This window comes from Xiphophorus maculatus, chromosome 17 (assembly GCF_002775205.1).
Source record: "Xiphophorus maculatus strain JP 163 A chromosome 17, X_maculatus-5.0-male, whole genome shotgun sequence".
Lineage (NCBI taxonomy): Eukaryota > Metazoa > Chordata > Actinopteri > Cyprinodontiformes > Poeciliidae > Xiphophorus > Xiphophorus maculatus.
In genome coordinates, this window is record NC_036459.1 from 9,050,082 (window position 1) to 9,067,131 (window position 17,050).

The window sequence follows — 17,050 nt, forward strand, 5'->3', positions numbered from 1 at the left end:
AAATACTGGAGGTCCACTGTATGTTGTTTCTAGAAGTTAATTTTTTAAAATAAGCTCTGAAAAGTGACTTTTTGTTTTACATTTTTCCTTTTTGTCCTGTGTTATCTGAGGTTGAATTGCTCAGGAAGAAACAGAAATAATTTTCCTCACCAGCTCATTCTGAGCATTCCCAGGCTGGTAAGGAAATCTATGTTTTCCTTTGTCCCAGGGTCACCTCACAGTGGAATATGCCCAGAACTCCTCAGAAAGAAAATGCCTCAGAGGCATCCTGATCAGATGCTTGAACTACCTCAGTAGATTCATTTCTATGTAAGCAGAGCAGTAGAGCAGGAGCTCTACTCCAAATTCATCGCTGTGTGACGGCTGCATGATGCTTGTACCTTGCAGTCTGCTCTCCAGGTGTACGTGATTTTATGGCTCTCGTTATTTGAAACTGAATATTCTTACTCACACTGCAGCCAGGCGCTTGGTTCTTTTCACTGGCTTTATAGGATGCCTAGGGTTGCCTATTTACATGCAACTTCTTATTATTTTTAACAAATTGACACCATCATAACTTTTTAACTCGTCAATATCAGTATGTACATCAAACTGTAGTCATCATTCCTCTCCAAGTAGAGCTGTGGTTGCTGTGAGCTATGTAGGAGAAATGACCTTTCTACTAAATTACCTTTTTCTCTACCTTTTTTTTCACCTAGTTCTTAAATTAATTAAAATAATGTACTGTTGGATGATGGAACATTTTAACCATAGTGCCAAAATCTTTATAACTCAAGTCTATTTTTGAGTAGTCTTACAGAACACTGCAGACCAGAACATCCTGTCTACTGTGAAAACTATTATGGCAGCAACATCTAATAGAGACGTCTAATCTCATATTTAGGATCCTGGATCTGTTTTTCCTCATTCTTTCTCTTTTTGTTTATGCCATAAAAACAAAAGGTTGTATGCCTTATGCTGGCTGCAGTGGTGAATTATGTTTTTAATCCTCATCTGAAAAGCGTATTTACCTTTTTTGTCTGTGGAAAATGGTCAGTGCTTGTAGTTGGGAGCAAATCTCTTCAGAGGTTTACTGTATTGTCTACTGTAAGTCTAATTCAATTCATCCGTCCTTTGCTGCCAGCTGCATGTCCCAGTCAAACCATGCTCTCAGCAAACAAACTTGATTAAAACAGTCTAATCTACGTGGCCAAAAGATGACGCAGATTGCATGTTCATGTCAGTGCGTTAGTGTGTCCAGATATAAAAGAGGACTTTTGTTTATCCAGTTAGGTACTGACAGCAGGCCACAAACATTCTTGTAGGTCTCTCAGGGCCACAGACATTGACCTCAGTGACAGAACCACACTCTTAGTATCAGCTTAAAAAACATGTTTCTTCTTTAGTGTTCATGCTGGTACAACTTGTATGCTTCTGAAAGATGTACAGCCTACTAGTCACTAGGTTGAAAATGATCCAAGAGTCGATTTTTATTTATAAAACACTCAGAGTGAAAAGCTACATTTTTACAAAGTTAAAATTAAAATCTCCAAGTTACATTTTTTTGTGGGGGAGTGCTCCAATTACTAAAAATATTCATGCATCCCCAAAGGCTCTGCTTCAACTCCTCAGAAATTTGGAGTAATGTTCATTTACAAAACAAAATCACAGGACTGTGGAGTTTAAGGATAGTATGACTGAATTTTCTTCTGGTATGTCTACCAGTTTGAAGCAGGCAGAGAAGACAGTTGGCAGTTAAAATATTGACATGTAAGGTGATTACACAGACAGAAAATATAGACATTTTCAAAGTAAAAGTAGAAATCTGCTTCAATTTGCTGTCACTTTTGCCCCACAGTGATTTCGCCAGTCGTCGAAAGTCTGAAAGTCGTCTTCTGCTAGAAATATCACATTCGATACCAAATTTGCATGAAACGTAAACATAACATTCTGTCTCGAGTTGAATTAACCTCCAAATTGACATTTGATAACAGATTAGCAACAGACAACGGACATCTGTGGAAAAGTAAGATGAGAGTTAAAACTAGGCATCTGGACATTGTTAAAATTATTCATTATTATCATATTCAAATGTGTTACTAACTTAAAATTTTGGAAAATATGGACTTATTTTCTTATATCTGTAAAATAGAAAATCCCATTCTATAAGGAGTTTAAATCTTAGCAGGTCATCGACATCCTGTATTTACATAGCTTTGTAAGTCGTTCTTAAGGAATGTAACGATACATTTTCAGAAAATGTTTAACCAGCTTTTGGTTCTCTAATTGCATGTACTAAATATAAGTAGGAAATAGGAAATCATTGTTGGCTGTGAAATGACATGGGAACCAAATATAATTTGGGCTCATCATGTGGGCCACCTCAACGATTCCCCAAAACAGGAACTGTGTAGGATGAAAACAAAATTAGCTGTTTTCTCCTCATTCCCCATGTTCACGACTGAACCTACCCACCACTAAATCAGAAACTAATGAACAGGATCTGGATGTGATGTAGTACATGTGTCTGAGATCTCATAGTAGAAAAGGGCAGAGGTAATGTTTAAACAAGTACAGTTTTTCTTTTTCTTTTGCTTGAAAATTACAATAACAAAGCCTCTCTGGAAGGGCAGTTTATTTAAATAAGGCCTAGTGTGCATGGATTTAGTGTGCATGGAGCAATTTTTGCTTATTATAAGCTCACAATTGTCTGTTTCCGTTTGTCCGTAATGAAATGGCTGAGAGAGCGAGACAGTTGCAGTTATCTAAATGACCAATAAAGCAATTCTTGTTCAAGGTAATACCCTCTTTATTCTTATTATTCCCACTCCCTGTGCACATTTTTTGTCTGTTGACTTATCTTGCTTTGGACTTGTCACATCGTATCTTGACACATCCGGCAGCTATAATGGAGTCTGATGTCAGAAAATATTTTTAAAAAACTAAAACTCTAGCTGTAAAACGATGGACATATTTTAAATCCAGTGAGTGATGGCTCTTTTTATTAAAACCCCCTGATTTTCTGCAACACAATGGAGGAAATTCATGAAAAGGCACAATAAGAGGCTTTCAGCTTGATGCTAGTTCCAAAAATGCATGAAAGGATAATATGACTTTATTTTTACTGTTGCTTTTTAGACCAACAGTAAAAAGCAAGATTTTAAGCTTTTTTTTTACAGCTGGCAAAATATTATTTCTAAATAGATGGTAATATTTGCAAAATGTTGTATGACGACTTTTGTAAAATGGTTGTAATTACAGATAAAAAGTGCTGACAGAAATGTTTTGTTTATGTGTTTGCAATACTAAGCACCTAAACTATTCACCACTACTGTTTTAAAATTAATTGGATATGAAGGATATTTTATATTGAAAATCTTTAAAATTGTATAATTTAATATCAGATTGTTACATGCAACATTGCAGATGCTTAGTCCTCAAATGTCCTGCGATTGGTATAATTGCCTCTGAGCTGAAGTCTTAACTTTGGGTTCCCACGTCCCGACTCTCCGTGACTCAGTGGTTTGCGCTAACGAGTGTTTCCAGGCAACCATTAAAACTGAGCTGGTAAAATCAGTGCTGGCAACACAAAAAAAGAAGAAAAAAAACCCACTTCTGCTTAGTGAGATCTTTTTCTTTTCTTCCCAACTTGCTATTCATGTGCCATCTGTGTGCAACAACAGTGCCTGTTTTCACATTAACATCATAGAGGTGGCTCTCTTCTGCCAAGATTTAATTAAGTTGTGCTCTTAATTAGCCACCATCTTGAAGCCATGTCTTCAGTAACATGGCTAATGGGGAGGAAGCAGGAGAATTTCTTTTTTTAGTTTTATCTCTAGGCCCAGTTATTTTAATAATATGTGCTGATGTACAGGTGCATCTCAATAGGTTTAAAATGTATTGAAAGTTTATTAATTTGGCCATATGGATACAAAGTTAATCCTTGAGATGCTGGAGTCAGGAACATGATCCTTGTTCATTATGATTGATGGAAGAGATCGCTTGAACTTCCTCATTCTAATTATTTGCTCTTTAGTCCTACACTGCATCCATTTAATCAACTACTGCATGTTGTAAAAATAATACCTTGTTGCCAAGGTTACACACCAAAGAGACAAACATTTTTCGCAGGTAATACAATTATGACACCTCTGGTTCTGGGATTGTAGCATTTGTGCACAATGCATCTGTGTGTAGTAGCTCTTAAAGTACTGATTAGCATTGATTCCACTCAATACTGCGGTTTTCTCTACCAGTTTTTTCTTCCACTAAACTTTACACATGTGAATTAACCTTCTGGTGGTGGGGGGAAGGGGGGGTGTAAGGTCAGCAATCCAGCATTTCTGTATTCCACTTTTTTGAGAATTAACTTTTTGAATTGACTTACTAAAATAAATGAACTTTCCATTGAAAGTGTAGAGCAGTGAAACACATCTGTAACATTACAAAACTTTGATGTTAAATCTTTGCTCCTCTCAGGTGGTTTGGTATTCCCATTATACATTGAAGCAAATATTTGAATATGTTGGCCATGTAATGCTGCCAAGTCCAAATTATCGGCAAAATTAAACATTTGCAATTGTTGAAAACAATCCCATGATGGATTAAATGGTTTCCAGAGAGACTTGTTGTGGCAAGTGAGCCAAATACAACTCAAATTAGCATCAGCAGCAAATAATCCACATTCGTTTTGCACCTGTTGAAGCCAAATAATGTAGTTTGATTGCATCATTATCCAGAGTGCAGCATCTGAGTGCTATCATTCAGTGTGATTGTGTTACAATGAGAGAATTGAGTCTTGAGCAGACAAAATCAGAGATGAGGGGAAACTGTAAGAGATTTAGATTTACTTTTCAGATTGGCTCATCTTCTGTGAACGTATTTCTCAGTAGTTGTTAAACTTGATATGTGGAAAGATGTATACTGTACAAAAACCTTTAATAAAGATGTGTATAAGTTGTTAAATGTTATTGCAGTAGCATAATCTCAGCGATAAAACTTGTCTATGTTGAGGGGAGGGGGATCAAATAACTCGTTACCAGAGCTTTGGAGAGCTCAATGATGTTGGACTTTTCTGACTGAATATGTTTAGTTAAATTAAAGTTGAGGATTTTTCAGTGTGACATCTTGTCACTCCAATAAACTATAGTTTTTAATCTTTTTTTTTTTTAACAAGTAAGGTTTTGGATTGTAGGCAGTATTTTACACAATATTTTTTTATGTTTTATGGAATGAAATAAAGTTTTTCCATATTTCAACGTCCACTTAAGGAGTGAGCCAGAAGCCTCAGCAAAATGCAACAGTTTTTTTAATTATTATTTATTATTAGACGTTGATTAAACAAAGCCTGGGATTGAAGTTGAACAAACTCTGTAAACTCATTAAAATTCAAGGGCAAAGCACAGGAGAGGGCAGGCTTAGCAAACGCTGTGTCATCATCATGCAGAGAGACCATCTGAATGTTATTCTGCCGTCTGATTTGAGTGCCAGTTTCAAGGGCGTTCTGCTTTACCCAGGCAATTATTGAGGTAGTTTGGGGCTCCAAGCTGAACCCAAACATTTCATTTATGCAAGAAAAAGACATTTCAATTCATTTACTGAAACCTTAATAGGTTTACCTCATTTAGTCAATATTGTGTGCTCGCATTTGTTCCATTCATCCAGGTTGTATTACGGTCATGATTAGGCAGGCTGTGGCTCCAAGGTAACAGCTATTTGCTTGCTCCTTTACAGAGAAGCATCTTTAAAAGGAGGCACTTCAGTGCTTCCAAGTAAATCTAGCCCCTTCTGACCAATCAAAGATAGTTGAATGTAATCTGAGGTTGCCTACATCTGGCTTTAAAGTTTTGTTAATTGACTGTTCCACCCACGAACAGAGTAGATAACTGGAAAAACCTTTTGTTTGTCTAAAGAGTAAATGCATGTTCAAAAATCAATGGTACGACTGTTTTCTGACCTTCTTCTGTTCTTTCTACAAACAATTAGGCCAAATCGGTGAATGTGCTGCTTTGGTTACGCCTGTTTCATGTATTCCTGTCACATAATCATTTAAATTTTTACACTTTCAGTTTTTGACTCTTGTATTTTCAGCTAAGTAAACAGGCAAAAATGCAGTTTATTACTATCTGTCATGCAGTTCAATCTGATGACAAAGAGACATCTCAGGCAGCATAATTAGCAGGCACAGCATTACAGGCTTTCTCGCTCACTTTTTATATTATTTTTTTTTCCCCATTTGACTTTAGCATCTGCAGCAGCAAGATTATCGAATGTTTTGATGTCAACAGAGAAATGTTGACTGACAGGCCCGGCCAGACTGGAGCACCAGATCATATGGTAACTGACAGCAGAGACCCATTCTTTATCCTCTGCACAGAGTAAACAAGGCAAACAAAGAATTTAATTATTCTTTTCGTCTCGGCAGAGTAGAACTGACTTGCAGGAGAGGATTTTGCTGGTCCATTTCTCAATTATCTTATTGTTAATGTTTAAATAGAGCTTGAATGCTAAAACCTGGTGCAGAGATCATTCAAATTTTGTAAATTTAATAATCAGATGATGAAGACAAATTTTTCAGCAGGAGAAATTATGTACACAGTTGCCTCTAGGGGGCAGGCTTCTCAGCATTTTCAGTCTAAAACCAAAAACATCCCTTCTACCTTCACAGAATATCAGTATTTAGCTTATTCAGATTGGTGAACTCAGTTTACTGTGTGCAATATAAAGTTTGGCTATTAGATGCAATGCCTTGATGCAATTTGGAGTGAAATCAAATTGCACTTCATTTTCTCCATCACAAAGAAACTTATTATTCTAGCCTGAATCTAACAAGTACAAACTTGCATTGCTGTCCTAAATATGAAATAGTGTAAACAACTGAGAAACAGGGGTATACAAGACAGAGTCACACTACAGACTCATTACATCCCACAAAATACAAGTGCCCCTGTGCAAAGGTTTGGCAGGCAGGAAGACTATTCATCTTTCTGCTATTTGCTAACAGCCTTGTTGCTGCACTCCTGCCAAATTCTTCTGAGCCGAATTCAAGTGGGCCTCAAATCTGGCTGTAGTCGAGGCTGGCCGTCTGGAAGGCAGGACGAGCATAAAAGAGGGTCCATCCAGTCTTCATGCTGCATAAAGGTAGATATGAGACTGGGAAAATGATCAAGACTTCTTAGGAGTAATATCTCCATGCAGGATATTGGCTTTGTGTCCCTGCTGCCAAACAAAAAAGTCACTATTGTTCCCTAAACACTGGTCCTCCCTGGCTTCTTATTAAATAGATGTGGCAATTTGATTGTCAATATGAGTCTGAAACTAATAATGTGTGTTTGTTTCTTATGAGACTGCAAACCCTTCTGTATAGTGGCATTGCAATGTTCCTCATCACTACACAGGAGAATATTAAGTTCCTTAGGTCTCTACAGTATGATTGTAGAATAACTAATGCCAGACGTATTCAGAAATCATTGATGCAGACTTGTAAATCAAGTTACTATGACTTTTTTTTTAACCCAAACAAACTTTCTTTGACAGTATCCATTTTGCATAAGTATAAAATGGAGTTGGATAAAATGCAAAGGAATGTTGCCATGGAGTTTTTTAGTTTTAGTTTTTTCAGTGTTTTTTAATATACTGTAACCTTTTAGAGAGCAGTTTTACCACAGGCGACTATGGCTCTATGGTAGAGTAGTCGTCTTGCGATTGGAAGGTTGTAGGTTCGATTCCAGCTTCCTCCTGCCACATGTCGATGTGCCTCTGGGCAAGGCACTTAACCCCAAATTGCCTACCGATCTGCGTATCGGTGTATATGTGTGTGTGTTTGTGAGTGTGACTGGGTGAATGTGACTCTCAGTGGTCAAAATGCCTGGAAAAGCGCTATATAAGTTCAGTCCATTTACCATTAAAAAAGTGTTAGAAATAAAGTCAAATTTAAAAATATTAAACAGTTGGATAATATAATAATAATAATAATAATAATATCATAATTACAAAACTTTTTGATGCATTTTAAAATTTCTACACAACTCTGAAATGGAATATTTTTTACATTTATTACAAAATGAACATCTGAAAAGTGTGGGGTGTGTGTAGTTGAAAACAAAATGTTGGCTAATTTTTTGTAAAACAGCTGAAGCTGGATAAAAAGCATCCATGAATATAAAAGCTGTTCACAAATTCTCTTTTTTTAACTTGGCCTCTTTTTTTTAACTAAACTGTAACATCTGAATAGACTTTGATCTAAACCATTTGATTATAACTCTGCGCATTAGATGTCAATTTTCTAGCTGGAAGGTTAACATTTGTGTCATTTTCAAGACTGTAATTGAAGAAATTAAAATGTTTAAAATATTAAATCAATTACCTTTCGCTTTAATTCATATACTTCTATGAGTTGATGTTTTAAATAAAGTCTCAGTAGAACAGATTACATAGCATGGCCTATATTGCTTTTGAGATATCATCTTCATAATTTGTTCATCAGCTCAAACAAATACCTTTTGGATTCTTTTGGATTTTTAGGATTTTGTCAAATCTTGCTTTAAAAATTTGTAGTTTCAGCTAATATTAATAGTAGCTTTTTCCTAATTGTGGAAGCAGTGATACTCTTTTAGAGACTCCCAGAAGTTATTTGCAGATGTTGGAAGAACTTTTAGGAAGACTGGGTCAACTTCACACACTCCCTTAGTGATTTAAGACAGAGTGGTTTCATAATAAGGGGGCTAAGTAGGAAGTTTCATTGAAGTCTTGCAGAGTTTCCTCTGGTCTGATGAGACAGAGCTCTCCAGAACCAGTGTGCAATGTCAAAAGACCATGCTCTGCTCATTAACTGGCTAACCCTTTGAATATCCAAGTGATGAGTTAATGATGCTGCATCTGCTGTGCTTGGCTTTGTATGCAGCGTTTCCTGAGCTGTAGCATTTTTTCAACATAATTAGTTCTCATAGTTAGGAAGTTTGTTGTCATTTGAAATGGAACTGTTGATTTGCTGTGTTGAGAACATGGTTTGCTTCCCTTGATTTACAAAAAGCAAGTGTCAGTGCTTCCTTAATTAATTTCTCTTGCAAACATGGCATCTTTTACAAGAAAATAGACAGGCTTTTCAGCTTCTTATTACAAAGATGCATTGCTACAACAAAGAATTAATGGACCAAATTTTATGTGTGGTTGGAGTGAATTTATCTTTTTTTCTGTGAAGTGCCTTGAGTTGCCTTGTGATGTGAATTGGCCCTATGTAAACAAGAATTGAATTGAATAGCCAACTCCAGCTTGCTCTGTTGGAAAGGATGGCTTCATCTTGATCAATACATTTTACAGATTTTTGAATCTTGTTCAAAACAACCAATTTTACTCAAAAAACTTTAAATTGCTTTAAATGTGGTAGTGGATGAAAAATCAGTTTGCTGATTCTGTCATTGGCCTCAAAATGTCACTACTGGTAAATCTCTAGCTCCTCTGCTTATGTAACTCACCAGACTTGAAATGTCTGATCTTTTCTTCTTCATGCAGCGTTTGGAGCAAACACAGAATATGTGCATGTAGAAACATTACTATTTTACATATTACTCTAGACCTGCTTAACAGCGTCTTGACAACATTCTTGACGTTAATCTGAAGACGAGCGCTGACAGTGCCATGGTAAAAATGTCTGTGCTCTTCTTCTCAAGGTTGAGAGGGTGAATGTTTGCTGTGGATATTACAGCAAGATGGCTGAACTTATAGAACAACAGCTAAATTGTTAAAACAACTTCTTAAGAAACTCAGAAAAATAGTCATAAATGGAGCTGAATGGTTGGTTGTTAAATGGGGTGTTGGTCTGCACCTTGTTATTGGTTTAGTGAAGTGCTATAGATCTAATTAGATTTGAAACTAACCCTGAAAATGTGTTTTTCCTTAATGGTCACCTGTGTTATTAGACTTTTGTGGGTTTCAGGAAACTTGTTTTAAGCTATACTCATCTGTAGGACCCTTAGTTATTGTCACTTGTGGTTAAGAGTTTTTTCTCAACCCTTTTCCAGGAAAACAAACATGTCTTGAGGCCTTCGTCGCCCGGCTTATTGGGTGTCAATGACTGCCAGTGAGCCTGACTGGTATCCCCAGGCATTTGAAGTCTATTTTAAGAGTATGTGTCCCTGGAGGTAGACAGAGAGTTGTTTGTTTTTCAGGCCCACATGACTGTTACACATTCATGAAACACCTTTTCAGTAAAAGCACAGAGTTGGCTTTGAAAGCCCTCCTGCTGTCTGCTGGTAAATATCAGCTGCTAATTAGTGCCTGTTTATATCTTTCACGGCTTCATCTTTTGGAAGATAGCCGGCCCATTCTGGTACTGATTTTTCTGCCTTTTACCAATCGATGGACAGCACTGCTGCTGTCTCTCTCTTCTCCATCTGAGGGTTTCTATCAAAGGACAGATGATGCTGGACATTACAGGGTTAAATTTTCATTTTCTGGTGAGAATTTTAGGATAACATTTGTGGGATAAAATTTGTGGGTTTTCTCTTTTTGTGCTTTGAGTGTTTTTATGAGGCACATACATTTTACCCCACTTGACTCTTTAATTTATTAATCAACCCACTAAAATTGTGCGGGGGAAAATGCTCCAACTGATCTTTCGCCCTCTGAAATTAGGGATTGCAAAAAAGTTTTCCTTGATGTTTCATTCAAAGTGAATTACTAATTTTCTCTGATTATCTGAAACTTTACTGAGACTTACAAGAAAGTGCTAAATTGTGTGAAAGTACATATGTATGCTTATGCAAGATGAGTTTTTAGCTGCCTTTTAAAGATCTGTTGATTTCAGTATTTGAGGAACAGTATTTCAGAGTTTTGAAGCTACAAAAGAAATATCTCATTGCTGACTTTTCTGTTAGTTGTAGATATTCTGCATTTTCACCGGCACTGAAGGGTTTAATTAGTGATTATTACTGGTAAACTACTGTTAAAAAATAACAGCTCCAGGCACAAGGTGATTTTATTTAAAACTCTAGCTAATTGTGCGTAGCTAATGTTGCACATCTTAGTTAGGAACATACAGTGACAGTGGTAATTTGATTTCCAGTAAAGCCTGCTGTCTGCATGGACTCATTTGACACATTGCTAAAAACATTTCTTGAGCCACATGTGTATCGTCTTCTCTGTTAGACTCAGTGGAGCCTGGTTTTTCTGCTGTCAGGGTTTCTGGGTGTTTGTGATGATGACGCCTGTGTTTGTTTTTCAGTGGACATCCATCTGGAAAAGGAAGACTGAAAAAAATTGCTCAGACTCAAGAACCTGTGAGTATGCTCTCAGATAACTCTTCATCAAATCTCATTATAGTCCATTTGTTAAACAACCCCAAATGGCATTTATTTAAATTGTGTATCATATAAAAAAAGGATAGAAAAGGGATAATTATTTTATTTGCACATTATGACATCTTACCCTCTGTTTCCCCATGACGCATGCACACAAAATCAATCAAATCGGTAGATCCTACAGGGAGTCAGGATGCTTGATGGCCTCTGGTCTCATTTGGGATGCAGACATTGTCCTGTTGCTTCCTTTAATGAGATCTGGAGGCGTGCAATCTAATATTCACCAGTGAGGCTCCAACATGGCCCCTGAGCCTGTAGCCAAGAAAACTGTGTGTTAATTCAATGGAGTGAAGTCAGCTGTGATCAGAGCGACTGAAGTGGCCATTCACTCCAGAGGCTGAGAGGCACTGACTTTGTTTGAAACACGATGCACAAATACTCTGCGGCTTTGTTTATGCCTCGCTTAGTAGGTTGGACTTTTGCATAAATATTTCAGTAAATATTATTCACAAAGAGCTGCTTTGGGTCTGAACAAGCGCAGGTGTGGGATCAAAGGTACGGCAAGTCTGGCTGTGAATAACAAATACAAACATTTTCATGAGCGAGAGCTTCCCTTGAACTGACTCAAATACCAGTTTTTGTGAAATATTGTGATATGGAAGCTATTATTTTCATTGTTTTATTGTTCTTTGAAAGTAATTGCAAAAGTGTGCATGCCGCTTGGTTTTCTTTTAAGCTTTTTCATTAAGTCATATCCATAAATGTGAAGGTTTTTATTGGAATTGCGTGCATGCATATTCTGCCGTGTCCTTCACCTCACATTAAAAGCTTGCTCATTACTAAAGCTGCTTCTATTATCAGAACTCCAACTGAAATATTGGTAAACCCTTGTGATAAGTAATCAAACAGAAAACTTTAACAATTTGTTCAATCAAAAAGCAGTACTGAAAATGTATTATATGTCCGGGGTGATAATCAGTCCACTTTTAGTGTGTTGGAATGCAGGATAAAGTCCTGCTGAGGCTGTCAGTGGGGCTTTCTCATATGTGTGAAGATAAGCCTATTGTGGCATTACCAAGATAAAGGGCTTTGCTAATGACGTTATCTCAATTTAAAGTCCTCAATCTAAGTTGTTTAAAAAAATTCTTCTGTTATTCTCCAGTCTTTAAGTTTAAATATCTTCAAAAGTATCAAAATGACTACAAGAAGAAACAATAATAATTTTATGAAGTCTTGGTTTCTACTCAATTATAGGGATGAACTAATAAGAGGGACATATTTTAGACTTCTTGGACCACTTTTGATAGGTGCCAATATTACTAATTATTTCTGTGATATTTAGCAGCGAAACATCAATTCCTTTTATGCTGTTGATGATCCTTAAATCTGTCTCAGCTGTCAGCAGTGATTGATGGAGTTTGCACTTCCCACCTCCACTCGACTGTGTTTTCTTCTGTTTACACCTCATACCTTATCTTGCTTCCAGAGATCTCTCAGCCTCCTTCCATTAGCAGGCTTATTAATCATCCTTCATGGTATATGATTGAGTTAAAGCCCTTCTGCTGGTACGGTATTCAGAAATAGTGTCATGAAAAATTCTTATTCCCTAATAAATTCCTTCTGGTTTTGATTTTTTGTCACACTTCAGTTTTTCAGATCATCATGTAAAATTTATCAAAGCTAACTAGCATCCATTAGAAAAAATCAGTCTTTACATGGTGAATAATTTACTAAGCAGGATCAAAATCTGTTAAACTGAGTGAAAAAGTTATCTATTTAAGAACTGGTTACACCTCTGCAACAGCAACTGCCATCAAGCACATGCGATAAATGACAATATCTTTGGAGCGCTGGTTCTGAAGAAGCAAGGAGTCCCAGAGCATAACACCATCACCACCATGTATGATTGCTTAAATGATTATCTGAAATGCTGTTTGTTTTGCACCAGATGTATTTTCACATAAACCTCTCAAAGCTTTCAACTTTTGTCTCAACAGTCCACAAAGTATTTTCTAGTATGTATGATTATTTTCCAGATAATCATACAAATTTTGGGGGGCAAATTGTAGATTAGTTTTTCTGCTTTTTTGGTCAGCAGCATTTACTGCCTCAATACACTCCCCTGTATGCCATATTTGCCCAGTCTTTCTTTATTTTTGTTGATTCATGAACTTTGACCTTAACAAAGGCAAGTGATGTCTTCAGTGCTTTAGATATTGTTCTTGGTTCTTTTGTAACCTCCTCGATGAGTCATTGATGTGCTCTTTGTAAAATTTTAGAAATCTGCCAACTACAGGGAATGTTTTCTAACGCTGCATGTTTTCTCTCTTTGTGGGTAATGGCTCTCAAGGCCATGTTTAAGGCTTGAAGTCTTAAAACATGGCTTTGTAATGCTTCAGATTTATAGATGTCACTGCTCTTCTGATTTTTTTAGATCGAGGTGCTGTGTGTTGCATTTGGAGCTCTTTTAGCCCACTTCATGTTGGCAGTCAGGTTCTGTTTAGGTGATTTCTTGATACTCCATGTTAGGCAGTGATCAGGACCAGGTTTTTCTGATGAAACTGAACCAAAAATGTGGGTAATATCTAAAGTATGAGTTAGAAAACGGGGCAGTACATTGTTTTATTTCTTTTAGAATCAGGCCGGGTTGATTTAGATAGCTTTCCCTTTTATTAAAGGATCATTTCATTTGAAAGGTTCCTGTGGTTGTACTGATGCATGTACTAAATTATTAAAATATACATTTTCTTCGACTTGTTCTTTACTGACAGGGAGGCATTCATAAACATGGTCTGTTTCCTTTTTCTTAACACCTCTATTTAGTAATTTGATGTTGTGGTAGTTAGAGATTTCCGGGATTTGTTGTGAAATTCATATTACCTCATAAACCTGCTAATGCAGTTTTCATCAAACCCTCTTAAAATGCTGAAAACAGGGCTTTGACAAATAGCTGACCCATTTTGCAAATGTACATTACTTTTCTAAGCCATTAAGATGTTCCATGGAAAGTTGTATAATTGGTTGTAGTGGTTTTGCAGCTCTCTGATTTGTGTTTTACGGCTGTTAATGCATCCAGTTTTACCACAGTGCTGTTTACTGGTGAAAACGTTTTCTAAACTCAGATGGGTTGTAAACACTGCTGTTGTTTGGCTGCTGCATTCTTTGCTCTTTTTCTCTTTAGAAAACAGTTCCACAAAATACAATAATATGTACAACTTCAGCAATCATAATTTCATTCTCAATTACATTTTACTTCCAGGCAGGGCTGTGTGATTAATTTACTGCACAACGTAGTCCCTGCAGAAGCAGGTTAATATTTTAAATTAATTTATTGGTCACATAAAAGCAATTGTCATGTTAAAGAAAACAACTTTCACTATATCCAAAATGATTCAGTTAAATATTTTTAAGAAAATTAAGTATTACAACGAGAAAATAAAGTTGTGGAACCATCCAGCCTTATCAGCCGATTACCTAATAGTGGACGTTATCATGAAGGGATTTCTTTTGGTGGGTAATTTATATGTAAAAATTATATATGCTGGATGCTTTGACTTGATCAACAGAAATCCAGAGTTGAAAATATTTATTCCACATTGTGGTTGGACTGCGACCAACAACCAGAACAAAAAGCATTCACTTTTGAAAAAGATTCACAGAGCATTTTTAGGTTTATGACATAAGTAATGATATTCTTTTGTGACATTTTTGTGAACAGTGCATGGCATCTTTATATTTCTAAACAAACCTCCAAATAGTTCCAAAATAGTGAAATACACAATGTGGGCCCAAAAGATTTAAAAGCATGAAAAATGCCAGACCTGAGGTTGCAAGATCTCCTCCAGCTCTTCAGCATATGAGCAACCAGGCGTCTGTAATTTCCCCTGATGATGATGACAGAACCCAAACCCGGTCATGTGTGTTAATGCTTTTGGCTTTTTCTGCTTTGAGGTGCATGAGGTTGTGTCCAACCTTCAACAAAATGCTTACAACCTTTTCAGCAGAGATTCTTCCTTTAAATTAATGAATGTTTCATGACACAAAAAAATATGTAAACTGCAAACTTTGCCTGTACTTAATCAAGATTAAATAATTTTATTGTTCTGTTTGCTTTTGTTTCACATACTTCATTGTCAGATCACTGTATCTGTGATGTGATGACAAGGGGAGTCATATTTGCAATCAGAGGGAAACCACATTGCATCATTTCTATCTTCTTTGAAGGAGTTTGACCCACAGTAATGATTTGACCCCACACTTTAACTATTTATAATATGTGGGTTTTACATACATTTGCAGCCATGTGCCTTTTGATCTCATCTAATGAATTATTCCACACACTAAATTCTGTCATGTTAATTAGAAAACTCTTTACTGGCGCAGTCTTGCTTAGGTTAAATTTTATAAAAGTAAATCTTAAAAATCTGTTGTAAAATTAAGCATAATTATATCTTAACACAATTGGATGCAAAAAGAATATTTTCAGTCCATATTCTTCAGTCTAATATTCTCTGCTCCGTTTTGGACCTCTCAGCCACATTCTCTTTCAGTGGTCACCTTTTCATTGTTGGTGCAAAATTAAGCTTCGTATTCAGCAATGTTTCCGTTTCAGGAGGAGCAGACAGAATTACTCTTTCCCCATTTCATTCTCACTGAGCTGCTATTTCATTTCCTGCCTTGTTCATTAAATCAAATCGGCGCCTGTCATTTGATAATAGTGCAGTGACATCAGGCAGAGACAATTTTGTGTTACTCTAACAATTTCATGTGGTAATGAAAAACACTGTTCCTTAATTGATACATATTAATTTACTTTCTGGAAAATATTTGTATACTTTTAAACATCAAAATTTGTTAATTTAAACAACAACAAAAACTATATTTTGTATTTTAGGCTTCTATGAAAGTAATATGAATCATTTCTATGCATTTAAGTACAAGAACCAGAATGTTACAGGTTCAATGTTCAAGCACTCAACATGACTCTGTTTGTTGTATATTATTATCAGTATATTTCTCCCACCTAGATATCCTAAACATAACCAGAAAATTGCTCAAAAACATCCATTTGTCCATTCCTTATTTCAGCTTATCTTTGCAGGGAGGGAAGGACAAGAGATGGGAAACACCCTGAACCGCTTACCTTTCCATCACAGGGTGACACAGAACTAAAAACGATGCAAACACCCAGACTTGTACTTATGATCAATGTAGAGGAACCTCTTTGCTTAAAACTAATGTTTCTTCTCAGTTTTTAAAGTAGAAAGAAACCAGAGTTCCTGGGTAGCCATGCTTAAAATACATTCTCCTGAGACTCACTGGAAAGAATCCTCATATCAGTGTGTAGTTTTTGTATAAAATATGCATAATTGTGTAAAAGTAATCAGTACGCCAAAGCAGGGAGATCATTTGCATTATAACATGTTTTTTATTATACTATTTCCAAATATAAAGTAACAAAATCCATACTAATAAATGCATAAAGAGCCTACATTTGCAAGCGAGTGCCCTTTATGTTCCATTTATGTCATAGTGTGTGCTTAAAGCTGACACATACTGTTCAGTAGCCATCAGAGAGCAGTTCTTTTCTCTGTGGGTGAAATTTCATGATCCTCACATAGTGAGAGCATAAAGTCCCTCCTGGAAAAGCTTAAGAGAAGACAACACATGAGGGAGGAAGGTCTGCTATGTTCAAAATGGCCACAGGGACGCCATTTCCCACAGAGCTCCAATTCCCCTGGCTCCGCAGTGCCAGCCTGTCCTTTGTGAGCCAA

The 17,050-nt window shown here is 36.5% G+C and overlaps 1 protein-coding gene across 3 annotated transcripts in view; it reads left to right on the plus strand.

Moving 5' to 3' along the window:
• Positions 1-17,050, plus strand: part of syt1 (synaptotagmin 1) — a 151,499-nt gene that overhangs the window by 26,945 nt on the left and 107,504 nt on the right. For all 3 annotated transcript variants that reach the window (XM_005799962.2, XM_014469108.2, XM_005799964.2), the window contains exon 2: positions 11,201-11,255. The gene's annotated coding sequence lies outside the window, so the exon portion shown is untranslated. The remainder of the gene's footprint in view (positions 1-11,200; positions 11,256-17,050) is intronic.